Source organism: Odontesthes bonariensis, chromosome 3 (assembly GCF_027942865.1).
Source record: "Odontesthes bonariensis isolate fOdoBon6 chromosome 3, fOdoBon6.hap1, whole genome shotgun sequence".
Taxonomy (NCBI): domain Eukaryota; kingdom Metazoa; phylum Chordata; class Actinopteri; order Atheriniformes; family Atherinopsidae; genus Odontesthes; species Odontesthes bonariensis.
The window spans coordinates 3,979,622-3,991,653 of record NC_134508.1 but is presented as its reverse complement, the minus strand read 5'-3'; positions in this window follow the sequence as shown (position 1 = coordinate 3,991,653).

Sequence of the window (12,032 nt, the reverse complement as noted above, 5' to 3'; positions counted from 1 at the left end):
GTCAACATAAAGCCGGATAACAGAACTAGACCGTGGCAAAATTAAACACGACTAAAGCTATGAACAAACAAGGAACTTGACATGATGTGAAAATACTTAACTTAACTTAACTTGGCTTGGTGTGAAGGGTGAATGAGTGCAGCTGATGGGAAACTACAGGCGAAGTGAATGAAGGTGCCATCACCTGTTTCCTCCCAGCTCCTTACGCACTTATTTGTTTCCTAAATTGTCTTCCCATGTGTCTCGGTACCTAACTTACCGCACTTACTCTAGCATTAGTTATGCTCTTAGCTGTTTGGTTTAGGAAGGAAATGCACTTATGATTTCTTGTGACCTGAAGTTCTTTTGCCTACCGATGTGGAACACACTTATTGTAAGTCGCTTTGGATTAAAGCGTCTGCAGAATGACCGTAATGTAATGTAATGTGATGGATGAGCAACATAAACTGTGGTGAAAACATGGCAAAACTAAATACTGGACTGAACTAAGAAACTAAGGCCTGGGAGAAAACTAAAACATGGCAAGACTAGGGACTAAACATGAACTTGAAAACTAAAATATGACTAAACTAAAAACCCGGTAAAACTAAGGACTAAGAAGGAACTAAACACCAAAGCATGAGATAAACTAAAACATGATAAAACACTAAACTAAGAACTAAAAACATGGCGTAAAAACCCATGTTCGTGACACATTTATCATTCTTTTTGAGCTACTTGAATTTCCCCCATTGGGGGATGAATAAAGTATTTTTCTATAAAACATTCACACAGTCAATCAGAAAGCGAGGGTCACTGGCCATAGTTGTCATAACGACCAGATGTTACACCACATCTGGCTGTGAGTTATTGCTGTGAAGACTTGTTCAGAGTTCTAACCGGATGTCCGCTGGTCATGTCTCCTGCTTCCAGTTCAGTCAGAGTAAAGCAAAGAGCAGCAGATCCAGACGCTGCCGGTACATGACAGATCAACACATTCACACCTCACACAATCATTTTCAGACATTCACAGAAACAGTATTCAGTCTGTTACTGGAGCATGACACCCCAGCTTTTAATGCCTGGGCTCCATCACTCGTCCCTCCTTTCAGGCAGCGGTGGGCCTCTGACGGCCCCTGACTTGTCAGCAGTGATTTACCACACCATTACGGGACCCGAGTATAAAGCACCGGCCTGATAACAAATGCATGGAAAATAAAAATCTGCAGGTGTTTGCACTGGCGTGCTTCTCCAGGCGAAGAATCAGGCCAGCGTTCGCGGGATCATTTCTCTTCTGCCGCCAGTCTCCCTCCTTTTTTACCCTCCATCCCTCTTTTTTCAGCTCAATCTCTAACCGTTCCTCTCTTCCGTTCTCTCTCCGAAAGCAACGTGCATTCCTCACGACGTGATTAAGAGGAGGCAGCCGTCAGAAATCGAGCCAGACGTCGCGCAGATAATCTATCAGCTGCGGGGGAAAAAGCACAAAGCATTGTTATGGTATCTTATTCGGTGTGTGTCGTTGGATAAATGCAATCTGTCTATTAAACTGGGTGGGAGAAAAAAGGAGGAATGGAAGGAGAACTCAGCATATTCATCTTTTTAATGTGGGAAACAGGAGGTCTGCTAACTCACAAGATGTTACGTGTTCTTGTTTTAGAAGAATGTCAGACCTCAAAGCACACTAATGGGCAGAAAGGAGAGCTAATTATTCTCCATAATTATCCAATAACATTAAGGCTGGAATAAACAGTTATTATTCTTATTGTTTTTCATTATTTTTTCCAGAGAAGACGGATTAATTGGTCAGAAAGTATAGAGCCCCTAAATAGGAGGTTCAGCTTATCGTCACCATGGAAACTGATGCTGAATAGATGACCTCTGAGGTAAATTATGCTCAAAGTTTCAGGTTGAATCGGGCCGTAAAAAAGCAGATTGTTTTCCTGAATACGTTCTGACAACGAAACCAAACTCAAAGTTCACGCCGGATGTTGGATAAACGTTGGATTTTCAACCAGAACCGACAGACGAATAAGTTAAGACAACAATCTGTGTGTAATGAAGGCTCTCACTCAGTGGGGTCACATGGCTCTGAAAGGATCGGATTATTGGCTGAATTACAATCAGACTGAGTTATTAAGTGCATGTAGACACCTTAATCTGACTAAGAACTGGATCGGATCGGATTCAGACCCCGAGATAACTGGGTTGAAAGTCACACTAAACCTGCTTGTAGACGCTGAAGCACGTGGTGAATCAGACTTTGCGTTCTGCGCATGCTCCAGATGTTTTCCCGGGGTCGTGAACCGGAAGTCAAAGGAGACGATATTCCTGTTGTTGTCGCCGTCAGAAAGAAACAAACAACGCGATGGAGAATGCTCCGTTGGGCATCGAGTTTGTGCAACAAGCAGCTCATCACAGAGCAAATGTAGAGGGACGTAGCTTCATCTGGCTCTGCGTTCTCCATCTTTCTCCAATGCCTGAGTTTGTTGTTGTTGTTGGTGGTGAAGAGGTCAACAGGAAGTGGCTCTATCCCAGCCAGCATGTACATGTGGGGCCCATAAGGTTTAAATTTGGGCTGCAGATAAGGATCCCAAGTGGGTTTATCCGCAGTTTCCATGGTGGCCTCACCTGTGTTTGCCCATATGGGTTTCAAAGTGCAACTTAAAGGGTTAGGGTTACCCTAAGCCTTAAATTATTCCAAAGGCAATACAGATAAACACATCACATAAAGTAAAAGAATGTTCACATTCAAATTGGCTAAATGCAATGTCCAACCAAAGCCACACAGCCACTTGAAACCCATGTGGGGTAACTAACTGTTGAGTAACGTCTGATTTATTTGTTAACACAAGCATTCAATCAGACAGACAAAAATACTAAATAATCATCTTTAGGCAAATTAGAGTTCATCCAATTGATAAAATAAATTAAAATGAATGAATAAATTACAAAATAGCTTAAATTAAAATTATCCAGGTAAATTCAATAAAAAATAAAAGAGACTTAGGAAATGTTTAAAACATATGTAACCTAAAAAACAAACATTCACCTATCCATGGGGGGAAAAACGAGTTTAGGAAACTTAGCGCTACATGTTTCCTCAAGTTAGATGTTGAGTTTCTGCTGAAATGTGCATTTGTTTTGGTTGACACAGAAGACACTTTTTACTCTTACTTGAGTCATATTATTCTAAAGTAACAGTACTTTTACTTGAGTTTATACTTTTGGTTGCTCTACCCACCTCTGTGCGTTTTATGATCCACTAAACTCTTCATTGTTCTTGCTTTTCTGTTTTATTTTCTTTCCTATTGTGTTTCCTCTCTCTGTAATTATTCTCTCTGTTGACAGTGGCCATGAAAGTTAACTATTCTAATTGTTGTTACTGTTGTTTTATTGATTTTATCATCCTATGTTGTTGACATCAATCTGCCGAAGGGACTAAAGGTGGAAATTAGCCGTTGGCTATAATCTTTGCATATTTACATGAATATGTTCATTGAATATGTATTGTCCCTGCTTTAAATAAATAAACTCAAACTCAAACAGATGATCATTAAATCAAACGTTCAAATCAAAAGAACATCTATGCTGCAGCACATTTTATGAAAGAAGCAGAACAAAGTGGATTTTATCAGAGAAAGATGATCCTTCAGCAGTTAACAGCAAAGGAGAAGAGCCTGTAGGGAACTCTGTGGCACCAAAGGGTTTAATTTAAATGAAAATACAGAAAAATCTAACAATGCTACATGCTATGGATGAAATAATGTTGGTGTTAACAAGTTTTCATTAACTCTGAAGATCTGTCGCTTTGCTTCAGCGGAGAGGAAAAAGCTTTAAAAAGTAAAAACTAAAGTCAGCAGAAGACGTGATGATTTTCTTTTCGACTCTTTTCGATTTTCAAAAGCCGGGCAGCAGCGTTCTGGACCAACTGGAGACGCCTGAGGGAAGACCGGCTAACTCCAAAGTAAAGAGCGTTACAGTAATCCAGCCGAGTTGGAATGAAGGCATGAATTACTGTTTCAAAATCTTATCTTAAAAGAATTTGCTTAATCTTTGCCAGCTGCCTAAGATGATAGAAACAGGACTTGACCACTGCTCCAACCTGGCGATCTAATTTAAGATCACCGTCTATTATAAAAACCCAAATTAGAAATGCTGTGCTTCAAATAAGACGTCAAGGGGCCCAGATTAATAAGGGATGTTTCACAGAGGCTGCTCGGTCAAAACACAACCACTTCTGTTTTCTTGTCGTTAAAGTTTAGGAAATTTAAAGCCATCCAGGCTTTAATGTCTTCAAGACATAGAAGTAGAGGCTTGATCGATAAAGCTCCTTTTTTTTAGTGGCATGTATATTTGACTGTCGTCGGCATAACAATGAAAGGAGATCCCGTGCTTTCTGAGTATTGAACCTAAAGGAAGCAAATAAAGAGTAAAACGCAGGGGGCCGAGGATTGAGCCCTGTGGAACCCCATAAAGTAGAGGAGCAGTGCAAGATTCAGAACCAGCTACGTGTACAGACATGGTTCTGTCTGACAAATAAGACCTAAACCATTTTAGAAAGAAGAATAGAAATAGAATAGAAAAATACTTTATTCATCCCCCAATGGGGGAAATTCAAATTAGTCAAGTAGCTCAAAAAAATTATAAATATTTACAATGATTGTAATTGTTGATTTAATGCGGTAACACGAAAACCAAGTTGGGTCTGTAAACGAGAAAATATTGTGGTCCACTGTATTGAAAGCAGCGGTTAGGTCGAGCAGAACCAGAACAACATATTCACATTTGAGTCATTTGCCCTGAATATGTCATTAAAAACTCTCACCAAAGCAGACTCTGTGCTGTGCCGAGTTTTAAAACCTGACTGAAAAACCTCCATAAAGTTGTGTTCATCTATAAAGGGCATGACCTGAGAAAGAACAATTTTCTCTAAAACTTTTGAGATAAAAGGCAGCTTAGAGATGGGCCTAAAATTAGCTAATAGAGGTACTCTGTACTCTGTATCCTCCCAACCTGGAGCCAAAAGCTACAACAAAACTTTTATTCACAGAAATGGGAACGGTTACAGACAAGGAAACCGAGAGGAAAAAGCTTTAAAAAGTTTGAGCTAAAGTCAGCAGAAGACAGGATGATTCTCTGATACTTCCTCACCAGAAAAGTGGATTGGAGTAGTGCCGTGAGATGAAAGTTCAGGACCAGAAAAAAGCCCAATAACCATCTGACAGCAGAAGTGACAGTGAAAGTTAAAGGTAAAAAACCCTGAAGTGTAGCTGTAATGAGGCCGCTGCATCCAGGGGCAACACTCTGAAGCCACAGATCGATATCAGGGGAGATGGCTCTGACAAGGTTCACTCACTGAGGTTCAAACACTCCCAGCGTTTTCAATCTGCGGGCCAGAGCTCACTGATCTTTACCACCAAGCCGGGACTCATCCTTTCCTCCGGAGTCGTCCTCTCGGTAACTTTCTCTCTCCTGATTTCACCTGTTTGACATGCCTGCAGCAACACTTGTTTCACCTGAAATAACACGGTCACAGCGGTTTGGGTTTTCCATTTGGAGTTAGCTGCTGCCAACATGGAAACCTGAGCTTTCACCGCTTACCTACAGGCGCGCCGCTCTCTGTTAATCCTCATCAGCATCATTGTTAAAGCCAGAGCGCCCTAAATCTGTTAAATTCAGCACGCGGTGAGTCACCGCATCCGGCCGACTCTCACAGTCAAACACGGGAGAAGCATGAAACTAAAGTGTGGAATTTATGGAAGTGTTGTGTCTCACCCCTTTTTTTTTTTTAAGTCTGACTTTTTCCTGGAGAACCATTTTGTGATGCAAATGTATTACTCTGTTGAACGCATATTGTTTTGAGGAGCAAAACGCTTTATTTTTTAAGTCCCAGCCAACTAGCCGGACTACCTTCATCAACACCAAAACGAGGCTGGAACTCTGCTCACAGGACGCAGCAGGGGGTAAGAAGATGTTCAGAAATGATGTTGCTGATATGGGATGTCATACAGCTTCATGTCAAAAGAGGCGAACTGTCCCTTTAAGCTTCAAGATCCAAAGAGAGACCCAGCCAGCATGTCCATGTGGGGCCCATAAGGTTTAAATTTGGGCTGCAGAAAAGGGTTTCAAGTCTCTGTGTGGCTTTGGTTGGACTTTGCATTTAGCCAATCTGAATGTGAACATTTTACTTTGTGTGATGTGTTTATCTGTATTGCCTTTGGAATAATTTAAGGCTTAGGGTAACCCTAACCCCTAACCCTTCAAATTGCACTTTGAAACCAATATGGGCAAACACAGGTGGGGCCACCGTGGAAACTGCGAACAAACTCACCTGGGACCCTTATCTGTAGCCCAAATGTAAACCTTATGGGCCCCACATGCACATGCTGGCTGGGGGCTTTCGTTTAGGGTGGGATTTGCCACCCTATGCCACCCCGGTAGATCCGCCCCTGTGTCTCAGAGTTATCCAGCGAGCCAGATGTGTGACATGTGGGGATTGTTGCCTAAACCTTACCACGTAAGTTTTAGCCCACTGTATTGCGCATCAAAACTTTGAAGTAAAACATTATAAACTTTTGGAATTGAGTTTTTATTTCTCCAAAAGAACAGCGGTTAAATACTCCCAGCATCAAAAAGCTTAGCCCTCTCTGCAGTAATTGGATCCACAGATGGCTCCAGGCTTCAGTTTTGCTGTTATTTGAAATTGTTTTTGGGCACTTTAAGAGGAATTTTCTTCTAATTTTTCCGTGACGGATTGCGTCTCCCTCCGCCCCCCTGCTCTCCTCGGTCTCTGAGGGTTATTCCTCTGCTGATAATGTGCTGCGGCATCAAAGCTCTGTCGGCTGCACGCTTCTTCACGTCGCAGCGACACCTCGGTGTCTCTCTTATGTAAGAAACATGTCATCCACCGGGCAGAATGCATTTTCTCTCCTTAAACCGGCAGGGGAGGCAGCTTCAAAAGCAAGAAAGAGACAGACAGTCCCCCAGCCTGTCCTCATGTGTTTGGTTTGGAAACATTTTGAAGAAATCACAGTTGGTGCTGGCACAAAGGAAAAGGAGGGCCGAGTCAGTGAATGCCAGAGGTTTGGGCATCAGAGATTAAAGAAAGAGAGAGAAACCCTGGACCTCGCTGCTTGGACATGTAGCCCCCACCCCCCGTCTCCTCTAAGCCCCCGCAGCTACATGCTCGCCGGCGCGCACCATCCGTTGGAAAAGGGGATTGTTCCTGCAGAGGGACCCGCGGTGCCAGCTTCCTGCGCTGATCCGGGGGCTTTGGAAAGCTCTGCTCCCCCCGGCCTCAAACGCAGGCAACAGAATGGATGAAAGTATGCCAATGCACCGTATATCTGCGGGGGGGGGGGGGGGGCAGAGGTGGAGCAGCATCATTTTCACCATGTTTTCAACATTTATTTAGTTCAGGTCTTCAACATAATCAGTTTTATTATTATTCAAACATTTTCTTTTAAATAATTCTGTTGTTTTGTTTTTTTTAAATGACACGTCACTATTATTTCAAGCTCCGATTAGATATTAAATATGACGATATTATACAACAGGTTAATGTATTCCATATGTTAGTTAGTTAAAGTTTTCACCCACATTGGCCTTTTTCCTTTTATTTTTTTATAGGGCTGGGTGAGTTAACTTGTTGTTATCACGTTAACTCGTTATTATCACGTTAACTTGTTGTTATCACGTTAACTGGTTATTATCACGTTAACTTGTTGTTATCACGTTAACTTGTTATTATTACGTTAACTCGTTATTATCACGTTAACTCGTTATTATCACGTTAACTTGTTATTATCACGTTAACTCGTTATTATCACGTTAACTCGTTATTATCGCGTTAACTCGTTATTATCACGTTAACTTGTTATTATCACGTTAACTCGTTATTATCACGTTAACTCGTTATTATCACGTTAACTTGTTATTATCACGTTAACTTGTTATTATCACGTTATTATCACGTTAACTCGTTATTATCACGTTAACTTGTTATTATCACGTTAACTCGTTATTATCGAGTTAACTCGTTATTATCACGTTAACTCGTTAATATCACGTTAACTCGTTATTATCACGTTAACTCGTTATTATCACGTTAACTCGTTATTATCACGTTAACTCGTTATTATCACGTTAACTCGTTATTATCGCGTTAACTCGTTATTATCACGTTAACTCGTTATTATCACGTTAACTTGTTATTATCACGTTAACTTGTTATTATCACGTTAACTCGTTATTATCACGTTAACTTGTTATTATCACGTTAACTTGTTATTATCACGTTAACTCGTTATTATCACGTTAACTTGTTATTATCACGTTAACTCGTTATTATCGAGTTAACTCGTTATTATCACGTTAACTCGTTAATATCACGTTAACTTGTTATTATCACGTTAACTTGTTATTATCACGTTAACTTGTTATTATCGCGTTAACTCGTTATTATCGCGTTAACTCGTTATTATCGCGTTAACTCGTTATTATCGCGTTAACTTGTTAATATCACGTTAACTCGTTATTATCACGTTAACTTGTTAATATCACGTTAACTTGTTATTATCACGTTAACTCGTTATTATCGCGTTAACTCGTTATTATCGCGTTAACTCGTTATTACCGCGTTAACTTGTTATTATCACGTTAACTTGTTATTATCACATTAACTTGTTATTATCACGTTAACTCGTTATTATCGCGTTAACTCGTTATTACCGCGTTAACTCGTTATTATCACGTTAACTCGTTATTATCACGTTAACTCGTTATTATCGAGTTAACTCGTTATTATCACGTTAACTCGTTAATATCACGTTAACTTGTTATTATCACGTTAACTTGTTATTATCACGTTAACTTGTTATTATCGCGTTAACTCGTTATTATCGCGTTAACTCGTTATTATCGCGTTAACTCGTTATTATCGCGTTAACTTGTTAATATCACGTTAACTCGTTATTATCACGTTAACTCGTTAATATCACGTTAACTTGTTATTATCACGTTAACTCGTTATTATCGCGTTAACTCGTTATTATCACGTTAACTGGTTAATTATCTAACGCTGATAAATATTTTATTGCGCATTAACACAGTTTTTTTTTTATTTATTATTTTTTGGGGCTTTTGTGCCTTTAATGGATAGGAAAGTTCAGAGAGACAGGAAGCATGAAGAGGGGGTACAACATGCAGCACAGGGCCAGCTGCAGCGAGGACTATAGCCTCTGTACATGGGGCGCCTGCTCAACCCACTATGCCACAGACCACCCCTGTTTTATTATTTATTTTATTTTGTAACAGTCTGTCGCTCACAGGCTTTTATTCTGTCCAACAGACAGTGGAGCGAGGCTTCTACATAAAAACTACAGAAAGATGCTGATGTTAAAAGTGTGTTTGCACAACAAATGTTATGGCACTTTCATTCATATGGCAGCACATTTAGATTAAAAATTTTAATCGTTGCCCATCCCTGTTCACAACAATTATGTGTACGTTTTCACAACAGGGATGATGTGATATACCAGAACCGGCGTTCATCATATTGAAATAATTAAATAATGAACGGATGGGTTGATGTTGTTTGGGCCATTTTTTAAAGATCTTTACATTCTGTAAGTCAATCAACTGCCAGGATGAGTGAGGTGCTTCTGGGTGTATCTAAGGCTACGGCTACACGAAAACGAAACAAGGTTTTTTTTTAAAACGGGTACGAAAACGATGTCGACCACGCGCTTGCTGAAAACGATGCAGTACACACGAAACACCTCTAGGTGCGCTGTAAGCCCCCCCCACCGGTTACACCAGAACAATAGAAGAAGCAATGCGCATGCGTGTACGCCCCTACTTCGACCAGCGCGAAGCTCACGTTGTTCCTTCAACAACGCCGCTGTAGTTAGCAGTGTCTGCAGCTATCAATGTTGTGGGGTCCATGATGATCGCTGTCTGTCCTTGTTGTGTTGTCTTCTTCTTCCGGATTTTGAATGGAAGCCGCTTTTTGTTCTGGTCACTGACGTATGTGTATACGTCACTGCGTTGGCCATGTGGCTATGACGCAGATGTCAACAAATCCGTTTTCGCTGTAACAATGGAAACGAAACGACCCCGTTTTCAAATCTTCCCACTCTGGAACCCATTCTCAAAAACTATCGTTTTGGGGTAGTGGGAACGCCGGCTCTGTGTGGCCGCGACAGCCAAACGATAAGCAAAAGTATCGGTTACAGTGAAAAACGTTTTCGTGTAGCTGTAGCCTAAGTCCTGTGAATGAGTAACCTCTCTTTGCTTTCATCCCCTGATGTGTCTCAGTTTGCATTGTTGGATCTGAGCTGATTATCTTCAGGGTTGTCAGGCTCCCCGCTGTGCCCACTCAGCTCACAGAAACAGCGAGGGGCGTCGAGTAATGCACTTTGTTCACAGCCGAGACGAGACATTCAGGGAAGCTTGTTTCGGTTTGGGGGGGGGGGGGGGGGGGGGTGTTATCTTTACAAGGCCACAGAGAAATTTCTGCCCCTGCCTGATAAAGCAGAAGCGAGCCGGCTCCCTCTCGTATCACCGCTGCTCACCTGAATCTCATTTTGATGGAAGATTGTGCCTGTTAGGGCCGAACATATATCTGGTTTTTATGGAGATGCTTTAGGTGCGGCGTGCAGATGTGATGGAGGCGGCGAGCTTGGAGGAGACAGAGATGTATGAATCTGAACACATCATCATCCTCGCGCTGATATTCAGCTCAGATGCACGTGGCAACGCTGCCATCTGCTGCCCAACCTGTGGAAGGACACAGCTGTCTGCTGCTGACTGATGCAGAGCTGCTACAGTTCACCTGTAATGATTATTTCATGGTGCCATCAAACATTATAGGCAAGTTTAGGCAAGGCAGGTTTATCTGTGCGGCACAATCCAACAACAAGGTGATTCAAAGTGCTTTACAGAGACGTTAAAACAGTAGAAATAAAAAGCATGATTTAAATCTTAAACAAAAAAGAAAGAAATAAGAACAATAGATAAAATCAGTAGTTAAAATGTGATTAAGTTTTAAAACTTAAGCTTCAGATTTGGAGCTTTATTCAGCTGAAAACAGGTGTGTCTTCAGCCTGGACTTAAACACACTGAGTGTTTCAGCTGATCTGAGGCTTTCTGGGAGTTTGTTCCAGACATGTGGAGCATAGAAGCTGAATGCAGCTCCTCCATGTCTGGTTCTGACTCTGGGAACTGATAGAAGACCGGATCCAGATGAGCTGAGGGGTCTGGAAGGTTCATACTGGGTCAGGAGGTCACTGATGTGTTCTGGTCCTGGACCATTCAGAGCTTTATAGAGCAGCATCAGAGCTTTAAAGTCTACTCTCTGATGGACAGGCAGCCGGTGTAAAGACCTCAGAGCTGGACTGATGGGGTCCTGTTCTTTGGTCTCAGTGAGGACTCGAGCAGCAGAGTTCTGAATGAGCTGCAGTTTTTAGGTAGACCTGTAAAGATGCTGTTACAGTAATCAAGCCGACTGAAGATGAATGCATGGACTAGTTTCTCCAGGTCCTGCTGACACATCAGATCCTTTAACCTTGATATATTCTTAAGGTGATAGTAGGCTGACTTTGTTACTGCCTTAATGTGTTTTTCCAAATTTAGGTCTGAGTCCATCACTACACCCAGATTTCTGGCCTGGTTGGTAGTTTCTAGGTGTATAGATTGAAGTTCTGTGGTGACCTGTAATCGTTTCTCTTTGGCTCCAAAGACGATTACCTCAGTTTTGTTTTTGTTTAGCTGGAGAAAGTTGTGGCACATCCAGTCATTAATCTCCTCAATGCATTTACCAAGAGCCTGTACAGGGCCTCGGTCTCCTGGTGACATTGTAATGTATATCTGCATGTCATCTGCATAGCTGTGGTAGTTTATTTTGTTGTTTTTTATAATCTGTGCCAGTGGGAGCATGTAGATGTTAAACAGAAGAGGTCCCTCATTTCTTCATGATTTATCTCTGTAGCAGAGCTGGTTGTTCACCTACACTTTGCAGGTCGGCTCGTATAGAAGAAATATTTGTTCCCGTA